The sequence below is a fragment of the Desmodus rotundus genome, chromosome 9, assembly GCF_022682495.2.
Source record: "Desmodus rotundus isolate HL8 chromosome 9, HLdesRot8A.1, whole genome shotgun sequence".
Classification (NCBI taxonomy): Eukaryota; Metazoa; Chordata; class Mammalia; order Chiroptera; family Phyllostomidae; genus Desmodus; species Desmodus rotundus.
In genome coordinates this window covers 28,483,434-28,494,237 of record NC_071395.1, presented here as the reverse complement: position 1 = coordinate 28,494,237, position 10,804 = coordinate 28,483,434, and positions in this window count along the sequence as shown.

Below are 10,804 nucleotides of genomic sequence, written 5' to 3'. Positions count from 1 at the left end.
CTCTGACCAAGTTGGAACATAATATTAATTAAAAACCAAAGGAGTGAATGCTTCTTTATGGTACCAATACAGTAGGTGCCCCCACCCCTACATGTGGAGTTTGCCTTAATGGTTCAGCCTCATGTGCTTTGCTTCTCTTAGTGAGAAATTAACTTTAAGAACACACAAGTGGAAAAGACGCTTCTCTAAAGCAAAGTTTTGTACATTTATAAAACCTTGGAGAAAAAGTACCTTTATTTTTAATGGTGGTTCTTAACCTTTGTGTGAAAGGTGAAAGACCCTTTCACTTTTGGAGAATGTGATAAAAGATACAGTAACTTTCGCTGCTGACTATGAAATACCTGCACAGGCAGACCTTTCGTGTTTTACAAACAAGAGTCATTCCAACTCTCAAGTCCAACAGGGAATCACAGGTTAAGAACTTTTTTTTTCCAATTACTTAAACTCTGGCAACAATAACAAGCTATTAATAATAATTCTATAATGGTATAAATACTTCTACAACCTTAAATAAAAACATTGCGAAAATAAGCATAATGCTATATATTGTCTCAAAAAATTTTCCCAAAACATTGACACACGGAGTGAATAGATTTAGCATTTAAGAGGGAGAACATACGTTGGTTTTGTGACAAGCAGCATCAAAGGACGCTGACAGCTTTCAGATACAGAGGCGGGTGAATCAGGAGAAAGATTTTCACCTTGCAACTGGATGTGATTGGAAAAAAGCATTTACTAAGTAATTTCTAAATACATAAAAGTGTATCTAGGGATGCTTTACATAGCCTGTAGGAACATTTATGTATCAGATTTTAAATGTATTTATATTACAAAAAATAAGACAAATCTCCTAATTCCATGAAAGAGTTATTACAGTAATGTAGAAAGCATAATTACAAGTAAAGGTAGTAGATTAGTAAGCCAAAGCAGAAAATAAACGTCAGTACCAGTCTTTGTAGGCAGCGATGTTTATGGCTGCAAACACATATATTAATTATTTCAATTTAAAAATGATTGCTTTGTTGCTTGGTTTAAATAACATTAAAAATTCATTTATCTCACTTGACAGATGTGTATGGAGCTCTTGCCATTTGCCAGGGACTGTGCTAGGCAATGGGAATACCATAGCAAACAAGAGGGGTGTGGTTCTTTTCTTCATGGTGGAAGAGGTGGCAGAGTGGGGACTTCATGTCATCTCATCCTAGAGTGACTTTCTGACCTCTTCTTGACCATTTCCCCATTTTTCTCAATACTACACACCAACAATCTTTCTTTTAGGTCCTGTCTTTATTGGCCTCCATCCTTTTATATTCAGTGTTCTTTGCAAAGTTCTTTCTACAACACCCACCCCCAATACCTACCTGTTCTCCTTTGGCTAACCTCAACTTCTTTTTACGGTCTTTTTTGTTGTTGTTTTTCTTCAAGGTTACTTGAGCTTTTATAGTTCCCTAAATTTCTCTTTCACACTCTTTACACTTTAAATTACTTGTTCAGATTCTGTATTTTTTACTAAACTCTGTGATCCATAATGATATGGACTCCAAGATCCACCCAAATTCCTGGTATGGAGTAGGTGGGTGATAAAGATTTAGAGAATAAACAAAGATATGAATACACGAATGATCAGCTAATGTATTATTGAGAGATTGTAATTCATAGGAGCTGGAAGTGCTGTGTTGAAAGAGAGAGACCTATAAAGAGAAGATAGAGTTCTGTTGCTGGTGGTGGATGCCACTGTCACTCCCGGCGAAAACTGAGTGTACTGTGGCATACTGTAAGTCACAGAACAATGTATCCGCTTCAGACCTTCAGCTCCTCCATTCAGTCACCCATGATTTACACAGCCATACAATATACTCAGTGTCCAAGAAATATGACATTGCTCTACATTTATATATTTTTTAATCCTTACCCAAGGACATGGGTTTTTTTAATTTTAGAGAGAGGAAGGCAATGGGGAGACAAAGAAAGAGAGGGAGAAAAGAGAAAGAAAGAAAGAGAAAATAATCAGTTGCCTCCTGTACGTGCCCTGGGGATTGAACTCACAACCTAGGTATGTGCCCTGACCACGGATTGAACCCTGCAACTTTTTTGGTGCATGGTGCCACCCAGCCAGGGTTACATCTGTCTTTTTTTCATAGGATTTTCTAGTATAGACCACAATGTCTAACATATGGTAGGAGCTCAAATACTTATTTCTGTGGATATATGGATAAAAAAATGCACTGAGTTACAGCCACAAAACTGAATAAAAAGAATACATTTTAAGATCAGGGTAAAAGAGACTGCACCCCTACATTTTCTCAAATACTAATGTTTTTGCCAAAATAATCCATGTTAAATATTCAGACCTCATAAGCAGGTTGGCACTTTTAGAAATTAGACCTTCTTTCCTTCATTAAATGTCTTCATTAGATGATTTATTTCTAAGTTTAAATCCATTGAAAATGCACAGAAATAAAAAGAAGCAATATCGAATGACACATTTGCAAACATTTAAAATCAAAACAGAAAAACAGTCATCAACTGCTCCTTTCTCATCATACCTCAATTTGATATACAAATTAGCATGGCTTCAGCCCATATCTCAATTTTACTTGGCAATTGGCTAATTCACTTTCCTAAGATAGCACACAGACACAGACATTTATACATAAAATTATACTGAGGTCTTTTTATAATTTCTAATATTTTATTAACAGATGTTGAAAGTGTGATGATGTTTAATACTCTAAGGTAACCAACCATTTTACTTTAAAATGTTCTCTAATCTTTTCCCTGATTACACGTTTGACTTTATCCCAACAAAATGACCTCATTTTCCCCTTATACACAGGGTGAAAAGCCCAATTTAATAACACTGGGCTTTTTTTATGGAAGAAGAAATAAACCCCCCAAAGAACTTTCTGAATATGAAATTTTCCTGTACTTATCCTTCATGAATAAGCTAATTAGCATCTCCAAACAACCTATTAATTCAAGAATTAGTGGCTCTTTACTGAATTCCGCACGTGATTTGTAAGGCAGAATTGTGCATAAATGCAGTTTGAACTTCTATAGGAAAAAGTTTACTTAATCATTAGTTATTTTATCAAACTGTTTTACATGATTTTTTATGTTTGAATTATTCATGTATGGTACTATTGTTTCTTCTCTATTAAGTGGGTTACTTATAATAATTATGTGCTGATAGTTTGCATACATTAAACTGCAGAAACAATAAAAAATACGGTGTTCAAACATCATGTGGCATTACATGGTCTTCTAAGTATATCTAAGAAATAAGAAGCATTGAATATCACGAGTGACTTTCTCTTTTATTTTAAAGGAGCAGACTTCCCTAAAAGAGAGACAAGTCATGCCTAACAGGTAATAATGCACCTTTATAAATGGTCACATGTATAAAAAAGAGGAATTTGGTCCACTTGATTTTATAATTTCTTAGATCTTAGAGGATCTCTTAACATTTTTGCAGCCTCTAAGCATGTGAATCTGCCTTCTGCTTCAGACTTGGCCAAGGAATGGGTGAAAGCTCAATGTAGTGTGTGAAATAGCTCGACTTCCAGAAAAGAGGGAGAGACTTGGGCAATAAGAAATTGGTCTGTTATTTGACTCCAGTGTAGTCTTGGACAGTTTTGCTTCTACTTTCTCTTCTATAGAATGAGTGTATTAATAATAAATTCTTCATAATGTTGCCTTGAGAATTAATTTAGGTGACACGTTCAATGTGTGTCATCACAGTATTTGGTCTGTGGTAATCATGAGATAAAATTTAGCTTGTAGTAGCAATAATATCGTTACATCAGTTAAACAAAGTGGCCATTAGACCAAGATGGCTGCCTATAAACGCCTCAAAGTTCAGAAACCTAAGCCTAAGGACAACCAAATCCCAGCAATAACCGACTAGCCTTTCTCAAGTAAGGCAACTATGTAAGTTACAGCCAAATTATTTTCTTGCTGTACTTCTCTGTAGAAGTCTTGCCCTACATCCTGTTGGTAGGGTGTGCCTAGCGCCACTTCTGGTTTGGGGCTGCCAGATTCAAATGGACTGTTGCCCAAACAAACCTAACCTTTTTCATGTGCTTCAATTTATTTTCCAACAGCATTAGTATTTATAATTGAATTGTGTGCTATAAATCCATCATGTGAGACCTTCTACGGATTTATAACATGACCATAAAAGTTACTTATTTACACGGGAAATATTGGGCACACTGCACACACATGCTTTTTAGTCCAGTTGAATTATCCCTGAACCCTGTGTCCCTGGAAAATGAAGACAATTAAAGGAATCCTTTCCCTGACTCTTTTGCATTCCCAGGAGCAACACACTACAGTCACCCCTGTGACTAGACTGTGGATGAAAAGGGAGTTCTATTAAACAAAACAAAACAAAACAAAAGAAACAAACAAAAACTAACTGGCAAGTCCAGTGACGGAAAGTAACCTCACAGGATGATCTGATCATGAACTCCTAACCGGCCATTCCTAACTGGCCAGGTCATGGTGGGTGGTCATGCCCTTGACATAGAACATTTTTAGTAACAGGTCTATCTTGGCCTTAAGCAAGTCGTGTCCATTCTTCTTGTGCATCTAGGTTAACGCACCTGTGAAACTCCAGAGTAATCCTCTTTTTCAGACCCTTAGGAGGCAAAATCACCTCCAAGAGAATGCAGTCTTATTAACTATTCCTTGCTTTCCCCCACTTTCATGTAATCTGCCTTGCCCTCCTTCCATAATTCCAAAGGTTTAAAAAAAAATAAACTACAACACTGTCATTCTTTGGAGCATTTGAGATCTTGCTTCCCAACAATGGTCATTTTGACTCAAAGCCATATCAAAAATTCTGTGCAGGTTTGGGCATTTCTGATGTCAAAAAAGGAAGCCTAAGTCAACCAATTAGCACTTGTCTTCTCAGCACAAGTGACCTGAACCACCTCCAAGACTTCTGTGTCCTTCATACAAGGGAAGTAACCCTGCTTTAACCAATCAGCTGATGACTGCTGACGACTTACCTGTTCCTGCTCACTTTGGTCTATAAAACCCTCTTGTGTAGTACAAGTCTTGGGAGCTCCTTTCTATTTTCTAGACTGGGTATTTCCTGGCTCATGAAAGAGTAGGAAAAAACAAAACAAAACACTAACTAGATCTGAAAATTAAGTATCTGTGAAATTTCTTTTAAAAACTCAAAGATTGTTCTTTTTGTTTCTTTTACATTTTATTTTTAAATTTTCCCAAACGATTGCTTCTGCTGGGTATGTGGCATCACTGCAGGCTTACCCGCAGAGGCTGGACACCCCCGTCTCCATTGCGAGGACTAAAGCAGGAAACAAAGATACTTTTACTTTGATTTTCCACAGTACCGGTAATTCCTCACAACAGGCGGTTGTGCGCCGCAGATATTTCCGACAATGTGAGCGCAACAGGGGGGATTCCAGCACAGAGCAATGTGCAATTTAATACCAACAATGGGGTCCTCCCCCCCCCTAGGACTTGCCTTCCTATCTCTAGGCTCCTATATTTCTCCCCACCCAGTTGCTTAGAAGTGCAACATTCCTTACACTTTGTTATGTAGAACACTTTTCCTCCCAGGAACTGAGCTCTGAGGTTGCTTTACATATGCAAAAATTCATTAAGTATTCTGTTAAGCAGAGATCCATTTACTGTAGAACTCCAACCTTTAGCAACACAAAGCCCTGACAAATGCTTTGAGAGTAAAGTCTTCCTTTAATATAAGCCGGCAGAACTTTCTAAGCATCCTCCTATTCTCTGCAGACTTATCTAAGTGGAAGGGAGCAGAATTAAATGTGCCCTCCTCTTAATATTAATTATGAGATTTATTTTATGACAGACCATCTTAACTCACTTCTGCTGTTGTTACTCTAACTTACATTTTAAAAAATCACAGCTATTCACATGATGTTTAAAGAGTATAAACCTCTGAAAAACTACAAAAAAGAGAACCAAACCAAAGGCTCCTTGGCTTTTCCTCCATATTTTCTTTTCAATTGGAAATCACACTAACACATGAATATACAAATGCACTTTCACTGGAAAAATATTCTAAAGTTACAGAATCATTCAAATGATCTCTGACCCACCACTCTAATCCAGTTCCCTTTCCCATAGGTATGCACGTGGTTATCAGTGTGATATGCATTCTTTCAGTGGATTTTTCCCACATTCATGATTTCTTTTTTCTTTAATTTTAAGCTAAGATGGTGCTAAAGGAAATATTATCCATGATATGTGTTATAACAGTAAAGTAGACAGGTATAGGTACTGAAAGGGGGTTTTGCAGCTGGGAAGAAAGATTGGGCTCAACTCAAATACAAGAAAAAGTGGGAATTTGTAGCCAGGGAGGAGATCAGTGGACAGCAACTTACTAAAAGGAAAGCCAGGGTTCAGGCAGTGGCAGGGATTCTGGTGATACCAACGTATAGGGTTCTTCCTGAAGTCAGGCCATAGTGATCATGTATCAGTTAGGGGACGGTGGAGGATAGACTTCGGCCAGGTCAAAGGTGAGCAGATATTGAGGGTGGGAGACTCTGGCTCACACTGGGATCTTGAGGGCACACTCGTGGGTGGAGCCTCCTTGAAAAAGAGCTCAGCGGAGCCTGGCTAGCACTTGGTCAAAGAGAGAATCTTTGCCACTTCCTTTATTTGATTATGTTCTAATAAGCTTTATAAATTTATCTCAAACTAAGTCAATTACTCAAAACTGAAGTAGCAAGAAGGAATGTTTTGAAGGAATAGTTCCACTTTTTGTTCCCCACGTTGCTTTTTCTATCTTTGAGTTATCTCTCTTCAGAGTCCGGTGGGCAGGTTGAAAAGACCACTGGAGCACAGGGCTCCAAGTGCTGGCTGAGGAAAGCCTCTCAGCTCTTTGCACCACAGATTCTGCTATTCACTGATGCAAATGTTTGCTGTAAGTCTCTCTGCAGCCGTCACCGTGGGCATATAGACACCTAGCCTTGAAACTGATAGCTGTGTTCTTCTCTGAATTTGACCCAAAATATCTTCATTTGCCTTCTCCTTATGTCATTCTTTCTTCCTATAGAACTCTCCTTTATCCATTTGTCTCTATCTCAAAACTTTCCTTCCATAAGCTAATATATGTCCAATAACTTTAAAATATTAAAAAAGCCTAGATGAAATCATTAACATTTTCCTTTTAAACCTTTCTAAACAGCCCTCATTTTTCCTCGTTTTACTTCCTTTTTTGTAATTACAATATACAGATATTACATACATGCTAGAATCTTAGATATAAATGGAACTTCTCTAAATTATCCCTTTTTATGCAGAAAAGAATGGGCTATAATTCAATATAAATTAGGTAGGGTGGTATTTCTTGACACAGGCTAATAATATAGAAGTATTTTAATTTATTTTAAATAATATAGTATTTGAATCTTGACACATTTACCTTGATACACTTCTTGGTTTTCTAATTAATGAGTGTCAAACATGTTTTTCAGATACTTAATAAGCATAATTGGCCAGATTTTATGAATTGATATGAATCATATGCATTATCACATAATGGCAAAATTATTTCTTTAACTTAAAATAGCGTCCCTTTACCTGCTGCCATGGAAATAAACCAGGTAGTCATAGTATCTTCCATTTAATTTGCTTCAAAATTTCTGAGTATCACTCTTATCCCTACCCTCTAATAAACCAACCACTGTTTTTTATTCTTTTGAGATAACCAAGTCTGTGAATTTGCTTTGCAATTTCTATTTTCTTAAACTATTATTTTATAAAAATATTTTAAAAATAAACAAATATGGCATAATAAATCTGTGTTTATATTATTCTTACATTATAATCTTTATCTGTTGTTTGTTTTGCTATGAATAATTATGTTGTCATTCTGTAGAGAAAAATGACAGGCAAGACTAGGTAAGATGTATTTTCCAAAGACAAATCTTTTTTATTCTCAAAGCATTTGCTCCACTCCAATATCTGTCTTTGAACTGATCACTTTATAACTCATCACCGCTGAAGAGAGAGGCATCGTAAGAAACTTAATTGCTCAAAATGTGAATGATGCTAATAGATGGGAGAAGAGATGGCCATGTTAAATCCATTAAGTTTTCAAAAACATCAGATGCTGCCAGGAAAAGTACTCCAGAGACACATTTGACAATAGTGCTCAACTCGTAATAGTGCTCAACTCAAATCTGAATCAACTCATGATTCAGATTCCGCTGAATCAGTTTTGTACAGTCTCCATGTAAATTGTGGAGAGATTGCATGTTAACAAGTGGGGCTGACACTCAGCTGAGCAGTGTCAATATGTGTTACCCGTCCATTCTTAATTTACTGATGCTGACAGTGCTGACTTCTCTATTGAGTGTTTCACTCTTAGCAAGTCTTAATACCCTAAATGCACCCAGCTTGTATCACATCCTTGACCCTCTTAGCTCTCTGCATCTCTCATGAACTCATTTGTTCCACCTTCTCAGAGAAATGGGAACAGAAAGAGGGTGGTGGGCACACGATGCAATACACAGATCATTTATCATAGGAGTGTACACTTGAAACCTATGTGATCTTATTAACCAATGTCACTCCACTAAATTTATTTAAAATAAAATTTTAAAAGTGAATATGACATTCATCTGCTATCATTCCCCAGTTCAACACCTTAACTCTAGTCCCACTTTAATTGACAGAATTTGAAAGGAGAAAGAAATAAACGAGCTGAATGCTAATATTATCACAGTTTGACATGATCGTTTTTATACCAGCTTATTTATTAGAGGACAGCTAGGTTGCCTAGAGTTGAAGTCCAAAGGGCCTTCTGTAGAATGTCAAATAGTCTAGTTACGGCCTTATTGATAAATCAAATACTAACTCTATGCATGGAAAATCAAATTGGAGTTATTCAGCAAATACTTGTTGAGTGCAGCCTGTGGTCTACTCTTGTATTAAACACTGGGGGTTCTGCAATGAACAAAAACTCCAAATCTGTGTCCCAGCAGGGCTTATTTTGAGTGTATGTAATTGTGAGGGGCAGGCAGGGTAAGCATTGTAGGGGAGAGTAAGAAAGACACTATTAGATGGAGGTAAGCACTATTTAAAAAAGCAAACCAAGCATAGAGCTGGACAGTATGGAAAGGGGAACCGTCGATGTAAATCTCACTGAGGTAACATTTCAATGAATGCAAGGAGGAAGGGAACCATAGAGGAGGCTGGGGAAAGATCATTCCAACTATAGGAACTGAGAACATAGTATGGAAAGTATAACTATGTCAGGGGTTCAGGTAGGATGGAGCACCGGATAATTAGAAAAGAGTGTGACCTAAGCCTTTGGTGGGTTCAGGCTACCTTCCTTGGTTAAGAGCACTCTTATCTTTCTGTAAGAAACAACACACCTACCTCATCATTATACTTGAAAATCACATAGAATTAACTTCCTTCACACAAATCCTCCTCCTCAAGACTGTAGTATTTGTTTGACCTCCAATAATAAACAATGCAGTGCCAATATTTACATTTTCGGGGGGAAATAGAAAGTTCATCTCATTCCACAATAACTATTACAAGCTGCCTCTGTTCTTCCACCTGAATATTATTGAAAAGAATGCTTCAGGGAGCAGCGTGGGGCCACCAGGAAGCGCCACTGTGAAGCTGGCACTGCTGTAGTTAGACCCAAGGGAAAGAGAGAATCTGGTTCCCTGGTGGTAGCATAGGAGCCCCCAGATCAAGCCTTGCTTGATCTAATTCTGAATAGTTCAGTCATGAGTACTGCATATATTCTTTCCATTATTAAGCCAGCGGGACTTTTCAAAAGTGCATGCAAATTTTATTCTGCAGAATCTGGCTATAGCCTCTGGAGTAGCAAATGACCTAAGCTAAGGATTGAAACTGGCATCAGAGATAGACTTTAAAAATTATATTACAAGGTGTGATTTAATAACAAATTGAAACTATTATTGGGCACGTTGGGAGATAAAAATTTAGAAGTAGTTTGAGTTAATAATGAAAAGGAAATAAATTTTGTGTAGTCATCAGTAATGGGATTCAGGATATGCTACCCCCAAGGTGTGGCCCTGTGGTATATTAAATATTTTAAACTTCTGATGTTTAAAAAACAAAAGCAAGTAGGTCATTTTGACCTTTTCCCACCCTTCTCCCCTGAAACAGGTCATTAAGCCCTCATGTGAGAGGTGTCCTTCCTATACCTGAAGGAAAGGAGCATCCTTATCTTCTAAGACAAAGGGACACTGAAAAGAATTCAAACAAATAGGCCTTGCTAAGTTTCCCCAGTTTAATAAAATCACCTTGGCCTATTATATTTCTCTATGGTTATCTTTCATTAAACCTCACATAAAAATACTCAATTGTAACTATTTCCTTGGGTTTTCATGTCCTTATAAAGGCTCTTGTGTCATATAAAACTACTATTAAATAAATTTGTATGCTTTTCTTCTATTAATTCAGCTTTATTAGTTTAATTTTTCAGACCCAGCCAGGGACATTAACAAGGTTAGGGAAAACTTTTCCTCCCCTACATTGGCATATTGAACAAATTAATATTATCTTGCCTTTGGTTCAACCAGTTAATTGGAGGTTTGGAGAATAGGATCTGCTAATATAATTATTTCCCTGTGAGTGAATTTCTGTTTCTTCTTTGCAGAAACGTGTTATAATATGAAAAGTAGAAATGAGTATAAACAAGACAAGACTCAGATTTAGACACCGTGACTAAACACCAGAATAGTTAATGGAGAAACCAGTTATCAGAGAAAATGTTAGGAAGAGACCTTAACTGTAATCCACAATTTTGTGG